Source organism: Triticum urartu, chromosome 1, assembly GCF_003073215.2.
Source record: "Triticum urartu cultivar G1812 chromosome 1, Tu2.1, whole genome shotgun sequence".
NCBI lineage: Eukaryota > Viridiplantae > Streptophyta > Magnoliopsida > Poales > Poaceae > Triticum > Triticum urartu.
The window spans coordinates 394,400,049-394,411,308 of NC_053022.1; positions in this window are offsets into that span (position 1 = coordinate 394,400,049).

An 11,260-nucleotide genomic window follows, 5' to 3' on the forward strand; every position below is an offset into this window, starting at 1 on the left:
TGTAGTTCGTATGCTAAAGCTTTTATAATGTCAAGTATCATTTCCTTAGACCATGAGATTGTGCAACTCTCGGATACCGTAGGAATACTTTGGGTGTGCCAAACGTCACAACGTAACTGGGTGGCTATAAAGGTACACTACAGGTATCTCCGAAAGTGTCTGTTGGGTTGGCACGAATCGAGACTGGGATTTGTCACTCCGTGTAAACGGAGAGGTATCTCTGGGCCCACTCGGTAGGACATCATCATAATGTGCACAATGTGATCAAGGAGTTGATCACGGGATGATGTGTTACGGAACGAGTAAAGAGACTTGCCGGTAACGAGATTGAACAAGGTATCGGGATACCGACAATCGAATCTCGGGCAAGTATTGTACCAATAGACAAAGGGAATTGTATACGGGATTGATTAAGTCCTTGACATCATGGTTCATCCGATGAGATCATCGTGGAACATGTGGGAGCCAACATGGGTATCCAGATCCCGCTGTTGGTTATTGACCGGTGAACGTCTCGGTCATGTCTGCATGGTTCCCGAACCCGTAGGGTCTACACACTTAAGGTTCGGTGACGCTAGGGTTATAGAGATATTAGTATGCGGTAACCCGAAAGTTGTTCGTAGTCCTGGATGACATCCCGGACGTCACGAGGAGTTCCGGAATGGTCCGGAGGTAAAGATTTATATATGGGAAGTCTTGTTTTGGTCGCCGGAGAAGTTTCGCGCATTATCGGTATTGTACCGGGAGTGCCGAAAGGGGTCCGAGGGTCCACCAAGGGGGTCCACCTGCCCCGGGGGGCCACATGGGCTGTAGGGGTGTGCGCCTTGGCCTATATGGGCCAAGGGCACCAGCCCCAAGAGGCCCATGCGCCAAGAGTCAAAGGAAAAGGAAGAGTCCTAAAGGGGGAAGGCACCTCCGAGGTGCCTTGGGGAGGAGGGACTCCTCCCTTGGCCGCACCCTTCCTTGGAGGAAGGGCCAAGGCTGCGCCCCCCCCCTCTCCCTTGGCCCTATATATAGTGGGGGAAGGGAGGGCAGCAACACCTAAGCCCTGGCGCCTCCCTCTCCCTCCCATGACACATCTTCCTCCTCCCGCAGCGCTTGGCGAAGCCCTGTTGGAATCCCGCTACTTCCACCACCACGCCGTCGTGCTGCTGGATCTCCACCAACCTCTCCTCCCCCCTTGCTGGATCAAGAAGGAGGAGACGTCGCTGCTCCGTACGTGTGTTGAACGCGGAGGTGCCGTCCGTTCGGCGCTAGGATCATCGGTGATTTGGATCACGACGAGTACGACTCCATCAACCCCGTTCTCTTGAACACTTCCGCGCGCGATCTACAAGGGTATGTAGATCCACTCCTCCCTCGTTGCTAAATGACTCCATAGATATATCTTGGTGACACATAGGAAAATTTTGAATTTATGCTACGTTCCCCGATAGTGGCATCATGAGCTAGGTCTATGCGTAGTTTCTATGCACGAGTAGAACACAAAGTAGTTGTGGGCGTTGATTTTGTTCAATATGCTTACCGTTACTAGTCCAATCTTGATTCGGTGGCATTATGGGATGAAGCGGCCCGGACCGACCTTACACGTACTCTTACGTGAGACTGATTCCACCGACTGACATGCACTAGTTGCATAAGGTGGCTAGCGGGTGTCTGTCTCTCCCACTTTAGTTGGATCGGATTCGATGAAAAGGGTCCTTATGAAGGGTAAATAGCAATTGGCACATCACGTTGTGGTTTTTGCGTAGGTAAGAAACGTTCTTGCTAGAAACCCATAGCAGCCACGTAAAACATGCAAACAACAATTAGAGGACGTCTAACTTGTTTTTGCAGGGTATGCTATGTGATGTGATATGGCCAAAGGATGTGATGAATGATATATGTGATGTATGAGATGATCATGTTCTTGTAATAGGAATCATGACTTGCATGTCGATGAGTATGACAACCGGCAGGAGCCATATGAGTTGTCTTAATTTATTTATGACCTGCGTGTCAACATAAACGTCATGTAATTACTTTACTTTATTGCTAACCGTTAGCTGTAGTAGTAGAAGTAATAGTTGGCGAGGCAACTTCATGGAGACACGATGATGGAGATCATGATGATGGAGATCATGGTGTCATGCCGGTGACGATGATGATCATGGAGCCCCGAAGATGAAGATCAAAAGGAGCAAAGTGATGATGGCCATATCATGTCACTATTTGATTGCATGTGATGTTTATCATGTTTATACATCTTATTTGCTTAGAACGACGGTAGTAAATAAGATGATCCCTCACTAAAATTTCAAGAAAGTGTTCCCCCTAACTGTGCACCGTTGGCGAAGGTTCCTTGTTTCAAAGCACCACGTGATGATCGGGTGTGATAGATTCTAACGTTCGCATACAACGGGTGTAAGCCAGATTTACACACGCAACACACTTAGGTTGACTTGACGAGCCTAGCATGTACAGACATGGCCTCGGAACACGGAAGACTGAACGGTCGAACATGAGTCGTATAGAAGATACGATCAACATGGAGATGTTCACCGTTGATGACTAGTCCGTCTCATGTGATGATCGGACATGGCCTTGTCGATTCGGATCATGTATCACTTAGATGACTAGGGGGATGTCTATCTGAGTGGGAGTTCATTGAATAATTTGATTAGATGAACTTAATTATCATGAACATAGTCTAAATTGTCTTTGCAAATTATGTTGTGGATTAATAGCTCGCGCTTTAGCTCTTTGTTTTAATACGTTCCTAGAGAAAGACTAAGTTGAAAGATATTGTAAGCAATTGTGCGGACTAGGGCCGTAGTCTGAGGATTGTCCTCACTGCTACACAGAAGGCTTCTATCCTTGATGCACCGCTCAGTGTGCCAACCCCTCTGGCATCGTCTGTGGATGTTGCGAACATCTGGTAGACACGTTCTGATGACTACCTGATAGTTTAGTGCGCTGCTACCTCTTGAGCAGCTGCGTTGGTTTTCCCCGAAGAGGAAGGGATGATGCAGCAGAGTAGCATAAGTATTTCCCTCAGTTTTTGAGAACCAAGGTATCAATCCAGTAGGAGGCCACGCTCAAGTCCCTCGTACCTGCACAAAACGATAGCTACTCACAACCAACGCGATTAGGGGTTGTCAATCCCTTCACGGCCACTTACGAGAGTGAGATCTGATAGATATAATATTTTTGGTATTTTTGGTATAGAGATGCAAAGTGAAAAGTAAAGGCAAAGTAAAAAAGCAAAACAAGATTAAAGTGATGGAGATTGATATGATGAGAATAGACCCGGGGGCCATAGGTTTCACTAGTGGCTTCTCTCAAGAGCATAAGTATTCTACGGTGGGTGAACAAATTACTGTTGAGCAATTGACAGAATTGAGCATAGTTATGAGAATATCTAGGCATGATCATGTATATAGGCATGACGTCCGTGACAAGTAGACCGAAACGATTCTGCATCTACTACTATTACTCCACTCATCGACCGCTATCCAGCATGCATCTAGAGTATTAAGTTAAAAACAAAGTAACGCCTTAAGCAAGATGACATGATGTAGAGAGATAAATTCATGCAATATGAAATAAACCCCATATTGTTATCCTTGATGGCAACGATGCAATACGTGCCTTGCTGCCCCTTCTGTCACTGGGAAAGGACACCGCAAGATCGAACCCAAAGCTAAGCACTTCTCCCATGGCAAGAACTACCAATCTAGTTGGCCAAACCAAACGGATAATTCGAAGAGACTTGCAAAGATAACCAATCATACATAAAAGAATTCAGAGAAGATTCAAATATTATTCATAGATAGACTTGATCATAAACCCACAATTCATCGATCTCAACAAACACACCGCAAAAAGAAGATTACATCGAATAGATCTCCACAAGAGAGGGGGAGAACTTTGTATTGAGATTCAAAGAGAGATAAGAAGCCATCTAGCTACTAACTATGGACCCGAAGGTTTGAGGTAAACTACTCACACTTCATCGGAGAGGCTATGATGATGTAGAAGCCCTCCGTGATGACGGCCCTCTCTGGCGGAGCTCCGGAACAGGCCCCAAGATGGGATCTCGTGGATACAGAAAGTTGAGGCGGTGGAATTAGGTTTTTGGCTCCCCTTCTGATCGTTTGGGGGTACGTATGTATATATAGGAGGAGGAAGTACGTCGGAGGAGCTCCGAGGGGCCCACGAGGCAGGGGGCGCGCCCTAGGGGGGGCGCCCCCCACCCTCGTGACCGCCTCTCTGATGCCTTGGCGTAGGGTCCAAGTCTCCTGGATCACGTTCGGTGAGAAAATCACGTTCCCGAAGGTTTCATTCCGTTTGGACTCCGTTTGATATTCCGTTTTTTCGAAACACTGAAATAGGCAAAAACAGCAATTCTGGGCTGGGCCTCCGGTTAATAGGTTAGTCCCAAAAATAATATAAAAGTGGAAAATAAATCCCAATATAGTCCAAAACAGTAGATAATATAGCATGGAGCAATCAAAAATTATAGATATGTTGGAGACGTATCACGCATCCCCAAGCTTAATTCCTGCTCGTCCTCGAGTAGGTAAATGATAAAAAGAGAATTTTTGATGCGGAGTGCTACTTGGCATAATTTCAATGCAAATCTTCTTAATTGTGATATGAATATTCAGATTCGAAAGATTCAAGACAAAAGTTTATATCGACATAAAAAATACTTCAAGCATACTAACAAAGCAATTATGTCTTCTCAAAATAACATGGCCAAAGAAAGTTATCCGTACAAAATCATATAGTCTGGTATGCTCTATCTTCACCACACAAAGTATTTAAATCATGCACAACCCCGATGAGAAGCCAAGCAATTGTTTCATACTCTAACTTTTTCAAAACTTTTTCAATCTTCACGCAATACATGAGCGTGAGCCATGGATATAGCACTATAGGTGGAATAAAATGGTGGTTGTGAAGAAGACAAAAAGAGGGGAAGATAGTCTCACATCAACTAGGCGTATCAACGGGCTATGGAGATGCCCATCAATAGATATCAATGTGAGTGAGTAGGGATTGCCATGCAACGGATGCACTAGAGCTATAAGTATATGAAAGCTCAAAAAGAAACTAAGTGGGTGTGCATCCAACTTGCTTGCTCATGAAGACCTAGGGCAATTTGAGGAAGCCCATCATTGGAATATACAAGCCAAGTTCTACAACGAAAGATTCCCACTAGTATATGAAAGTGATAGCATGAGAGACTCTCTACTATGAAGATCATGGTGCTACTTTGAAGCACAAGTGTGGTAAAAGGATATTAACATTGTCCCTTCTCTCTTTTTCTCTCATTTATTTTTTTATTTTTTTATTTGGGCCTTTTCTCTTTTTTATGGCCTCTCTTTTTTTCTTTTTTTTTATTTGGGCTTCTTTGGCCTCTTTTTTTATTTTTCGTCCGGAGTCTCATCCCGACTTGTGGGGGAATCATAGTCTCCATCATCCTTTCCTCACTTGGGACAATGCTCTAATAATGATGATCATCACACTTTTATTTTTCTTACAACTCAACAATTACAAATCGATACTTAGAACAAAATATGACTCTATGTGAATGCCTCCGGCGGTGTACCGGGATATGCAATATGACAATGATGAATGTGTCATGATAAACGGAACGGTGGAAAGTTGCATGGCAATATATCTCGGAATGACTATGGAAATGCCATAATAGGTAGGTATGATGGCTGTTTTGAGGAAGGTATATGGTGGGTGTATGATACCGGCGAAAGGTGCACGGTATTAGAGAGGCTAGCAAAGGTGGAAGGGTGAGAGTGCGTATAATCCATGGACTCAACATTAGTCATAAAGAACTGATATACTTATTGCAAAAATCTAGAAGTTATCAAAGCAAAGTATTACGTGCATGCTCCTAGGGGGATAGATTGGTAGGAAAATACCATCGCTCGTCCCCGACCGCCACTCATAAGGAAGACAATCAATAAATAAATCATGCTCCGACTTCGTCACATAACGGTTCACCATACGTGCATGCTACGGGAATCACAAACTTTAACACAAGTATTATTTAAATTCACAACTACTCAACTAGCATGACTTTGATGTTACTACCTCCATATCTCAAAACAATTATCAAGCATCCAACTTTTCTTAGTATTCAATTCACTCAAAAGAAAGTTTCACAAATCTTGAATACCAAGCATATTATTATTAAGCAAATTACCATGCTATTAACAGAATCTCAAAATAATTTAAGTGAAGCATGAGAGATAAATAGTTTCTTTAAAACAAATCCACCACCGTGCTTTAAAAGATCTAAGTGAAGCCCACAGAGCAAAATTACTTAGCTCAAAAAGATATAAGTGAAGCACATAGAGCAAGACTACATAGCTCAAAAGATATAAGTGAAGCACATAGAGTATTCTATCAAATTTTAATTCATGTATGGCTCTCTCAAAAGGTGTGTACAACAAGGATGATTGTGGCACACTAAAAAACAAAGACACAAATAATACAAGACGCTCCAAGCAAAACACATATCATGTTGGTGAATAAAAATATAGCTCCAAGTAAATTACCGATGAAAGTGGACGAAAGAGGGGATGCCTTCCGGGGCATCCCCAGGCTTTGACTTTTTGGTGTCCTTGGATTATCTTGGGGGCACCATGGGAATCCCCAAGCTTAGGCTCTTGCCACTCCTTGTTCCATAATCCATCAAAAGAATTCACCCAAAACTTAAAAACTTCACAACACAAAACTTAAAGTAGAAAACTCGTGAGCTCCGTTAGCGAAAGAAAACAAAAGACCACTTCAAGGTACTGTAATGAACTCATTATTTATTTATATTGGTGTTAAACCTACTGTATTCCAACTTATCTATGGATTATAAACTACTTTACTAACCGTAGATTCATCAAAATAAGCAAACAACACACGAAAAACAGAATCTGTCAAAAACAGAACAGTCTGTAGTAATGTGTAGCTAGCGCAAGATCTGGAACCCCAAAAATTCTAAAATAAATTGCTGGACGTGAGTAATTTATCTATTAATCATCTGCAAAAATAATTAACTAAATAGCACTCTTAAAATAAAAATGACAGCAGTTCTTGTGAGCTATAAAGTTTCTGTTTTTTACAGCAAGTTCAACAAGACTTTCCCCAAGTCTTCCCAACGGTTCTACTTGGCACAAACACTAATTAAACACAAAAAACATAACCGAAACAGAGGCTAAATAATTTATTTATTACTAAACAGGAGCAAAAAGCAAGGAATAAAAATAAAATTGGGTTGCCTCCCAACAAGCGCTATCGTTTAACGCCCCTAGCTAGGCATAAAAGCGAGGATAGATCTAGGTATTGCCATCTTTGGTAGGAAATCCATAAGTGGCTCTCATGATAGTTTCATATGGCAATTTTATTTTCTTTCTAGGAAAGTGTTCCGTGCCCTTTTTTAGTGGAAATTGAAATCTAATATTCCCTTCCTTCATATCAATAATCGCACCAACCATTATAAGGAAAGGTCTACCAAGAATAATAGGGCAAGAAGGATTGCAATATATATCAAGAACAATGAAATCTACGGGCACATAATTCCTATTTACAACAATAATAACATCATTAATCCTTCCCATAGGTTTCTTTATAGTGGAATCCGCAAGATGCAAGTTTAGAGAGCAATCATCAAGATTACGGAAATCTAGCAAATCACACAAAGTCTTGGGAATAGTAGAGACACTAGCACCCAAATCACATAAAGAATAAAACTCATGATATTTAATTTTAATTTTAATAGTTGGTTCCCACTCATCATAGAGTTTTCTAGGGATAGAAACTTTCAACTCAAGTTTTTCTTCATAAGATTGCATCAAGGCATCGACAATATGTTCGGTGAAGGCTTTATGTTGACTATAAGCATGTGGAGAATTTAGCATGGATTGGAACAAGGAAATACAATCAATTAAAGAGAAACTTTCATAACTAAATTCCTTGAAATCCAATATAGTGGGTTTAGCAACATCTAGATTTTTATTTCTTTCAATCCCACTTTCATCAATTTCATCATAAAGATCTAAATACTCTGAATTTTTAGAACGCCTTCTAGGTAAAGGAAGATCATATTCAGTTTCATCAAGATTCATATTGCAAAACAAAGATTTAATAGGAGACACATCAATAACTTTTAGATCTTGATTTTCATAGGAATTGGAAGAACACGCTTTAATAAAGGCATCTTTGGAAGCACGCATCCTAGTGGTTCTTTCCTTGCACTCATCAATGGAAATTCTCATGGCTTTGAGAGACTCATTGATATCATGCTTAGGAGGAATAGATCTAAGCTTTAAAGAATCAACCTCAAGAGAAATTCTATCAACGTTCCTAGCCAAATCATCAACTTTAAGCAATTTCTCTTCAAGCAAAGCATTAAAATTGTTTTGTGAATTCATAAGCTCTTTAACACTATTCTCAAATTCAGAGGGCATATTATTATAATTTCCATAAGAGTTGTTGTAGGAATTCTCATAATTATTAGAAGGATTACTAGGATATGGCCTAGGATTAAAATTCCCTCTATAAGCGTTGTTACCAAAATTATTCCTACCAACAAAATTCGCATCCATAGATTCATTGTTATTTTCAATCAAAGTAGACAAAGGCATATCATTAGGATCAGAAGAAACACTCTTAATAGCAAATAATTTCATAAGTTCATCCATCTTTCCACTCAAAACATTGATTTCTTCTATCGCATGCACTTTTTTATTAGAAGATCTTTCAGTATGCCATTGAGAATAATTAACCATAATATTATCTAGGAGTTTAGTAGCATCTCCTAAAGTGATTTCCATAAAAGTGCCTCCCGCGGCCGAATCTAAAAGATTTCTAGAAGCAAAATTGAATCAGGCATAAAAAATTTGTATAATCATCCACAAATTCAAACCATGAGTAGGGCAATTACGTATCATTAATTTCATTCTCTCCCAAGATTGTGCAACATGTTCATGATCAAGTTGCTTAAAGTTCATAATATCATTTCTAAGAGAGATGATCTTAGCGGGAGGAAAATACTTAGAGATAAAAGCATCTTTGCACTTGTTCCATGAATCAATACTATTTTTAGGCAAAGACGAAAACCAAGTTTTAGCACAATCTCTAAGCGAAAAAGGAAATAACTTCAATTTAACAACATCATTATCGACATCTTTTTTCTTTTGCATATCACATAAATCAACGAAGCTATTCAGATGAGTAGCGGCATCTTCACTAGGAAGGCCGGCGAATTGATCTTTCATAACAAGATTCAACAAAGCAGTATTGATTTCACAAGATTCAGTATTAGCAAGAGGAGCAATCGGAGTGCTAAGGAAATCATTATTATTGGTATTGGTGAAGTCGCACCATTTGGTACTATCTTGAGCCATCACGACAAACAAGCAATGTAACACACGAGCAAACAAGAAGCAAGCAGGCAAAAAGAGGCAAATAGAGAGGGAGGATAGAGAGAGAGGGCGAATAAAACGGCAAGGGTGAAGTGGGGGAGAGGAAAACGAGAGGCAAATGGCAAATAATGTAATGCGAGAGATAGGGATTATGATGGGTACTTGGTATGTTGATTTTTTGCGTAGACTCCCCGGCAACGGCGCCAGAAATTCTTCTTGCTACGTCTTGAGCTTGTGTTGGTTTTCCCCGAAGAGGAAGGGATGATGCAGCAGAGTAGTGTAAGTATTTCCCTCAGTTTTTGAGAACCAAGGTATCAATCCAGTAGGAGGCCACGCTCAAGTCCCTCGTACCTGCACAAAATGATAGCTACTCGCAACCAACGCGATTAGGGGTTGTCAATCCCTTCACGGTCACTTACGAGAGTGAGATCTGATAGATATAATATTTTTGGTATTTTTGGTATAGAGATGCAAAGTGAAAAGTAAAGGCAAAGTAAAAAGCAAAAGAAGATTAAAGTGATGGAGATTGATATGATGAGAATAGACCCGGGGGCCATAGGTTTCACTAGTGGCTTCTCTCAAGAGCATAAGTATTCTAAGGTGGGTGAACAAATTACTGTTGAGCAATTGACAAAATTGAGCATAGTTATGAGAATATCTAGGCATGATCATGTATATAGGCATCACGTCCGTGACAAGTAGACCGAAATGATTCTGCATCTACTACTATTACTCCACTCATCGACCGCTATCCAGCATGCATCTAGAGTATTAAGTTAAAAACAGAGTAATGCCTTAAGCAAGATGACATGATGTAGAGAGATAAATTCATGCAAAATGAAATAAACCCCATCTTGTTATCCTCGATGGCAACGATGCAATACATGCCTTGCTGCCCCTTCTGTCACTGGGAAAGGACACCACAAGATCGAACCCAAAGCTAAGCACTTCTCCCATGGCAAGAACTACCAATCTAGTTGGCCAAACCAAACGGATAATTCGAAGAGACTTGCAAAGATAACCAATCATACATAAAAGAATTCAGAGAAGATTCAAATATTATTCATAGATAGACTTGATCATAAACCCACAATTCATCGGTCTCAACAAACACACCGCAAAAGAAGATTACATCGAATAGATCTCCACAAGAGAGGGGGAGAACATTGTATTGAGATTCAAAGAGAGAGAAGAAGCCATCTAGCTAATAACTATAGACCCGAAGGTCTGAGGTAAACTACTCACACTTCATCGGAGAGGCTATGATGATTTAGAAGCCCTCCGTGATGACGGCCCTCTCCGGCGGAGCTCCGAAACAGGCCCCAAGATGGGATCTCGTGGATACAGAAATTTGTGGCAGTGGAATTAGGTTTTTGGCTCCCCTTCTGATCGTTTGGGGGTACGTATGTATATATAGGAGGAAGAAGTACGTCGGAGGAGCTCCGAGGGGCCCACGAGGCAGGGGCGTGCCCTAGGGGGGCGCCCCCCACCCTCGTGACCTCCTCTTTGACTCCTTGGAGTAGGGTCCAAGTCTCCTGGATCACGTTCGGTGAGAAAATCACGTTCTCGAAGGTTTTATTCCGTTTGGACTCCGTTTGATATTGCATTTCTTCGAAACACCGAAATAGGCAAAAAAAACAGTAATTCTGGGTTGGGCCTCCGGTTAATAGGTTAGTCCCAAAAATAATATAAAAGTGGAAAATAAAGCCCAATTATAGTCCAAAATAGTAGATAATATAGCATGGAGCAATCAAAAATTATAGATACGTTGGAGACGTATCAGGCATCCCCAAGCTTAATTCCTGCTCGTCCTCGAGTAGGTAAATGATAAAAAGAGA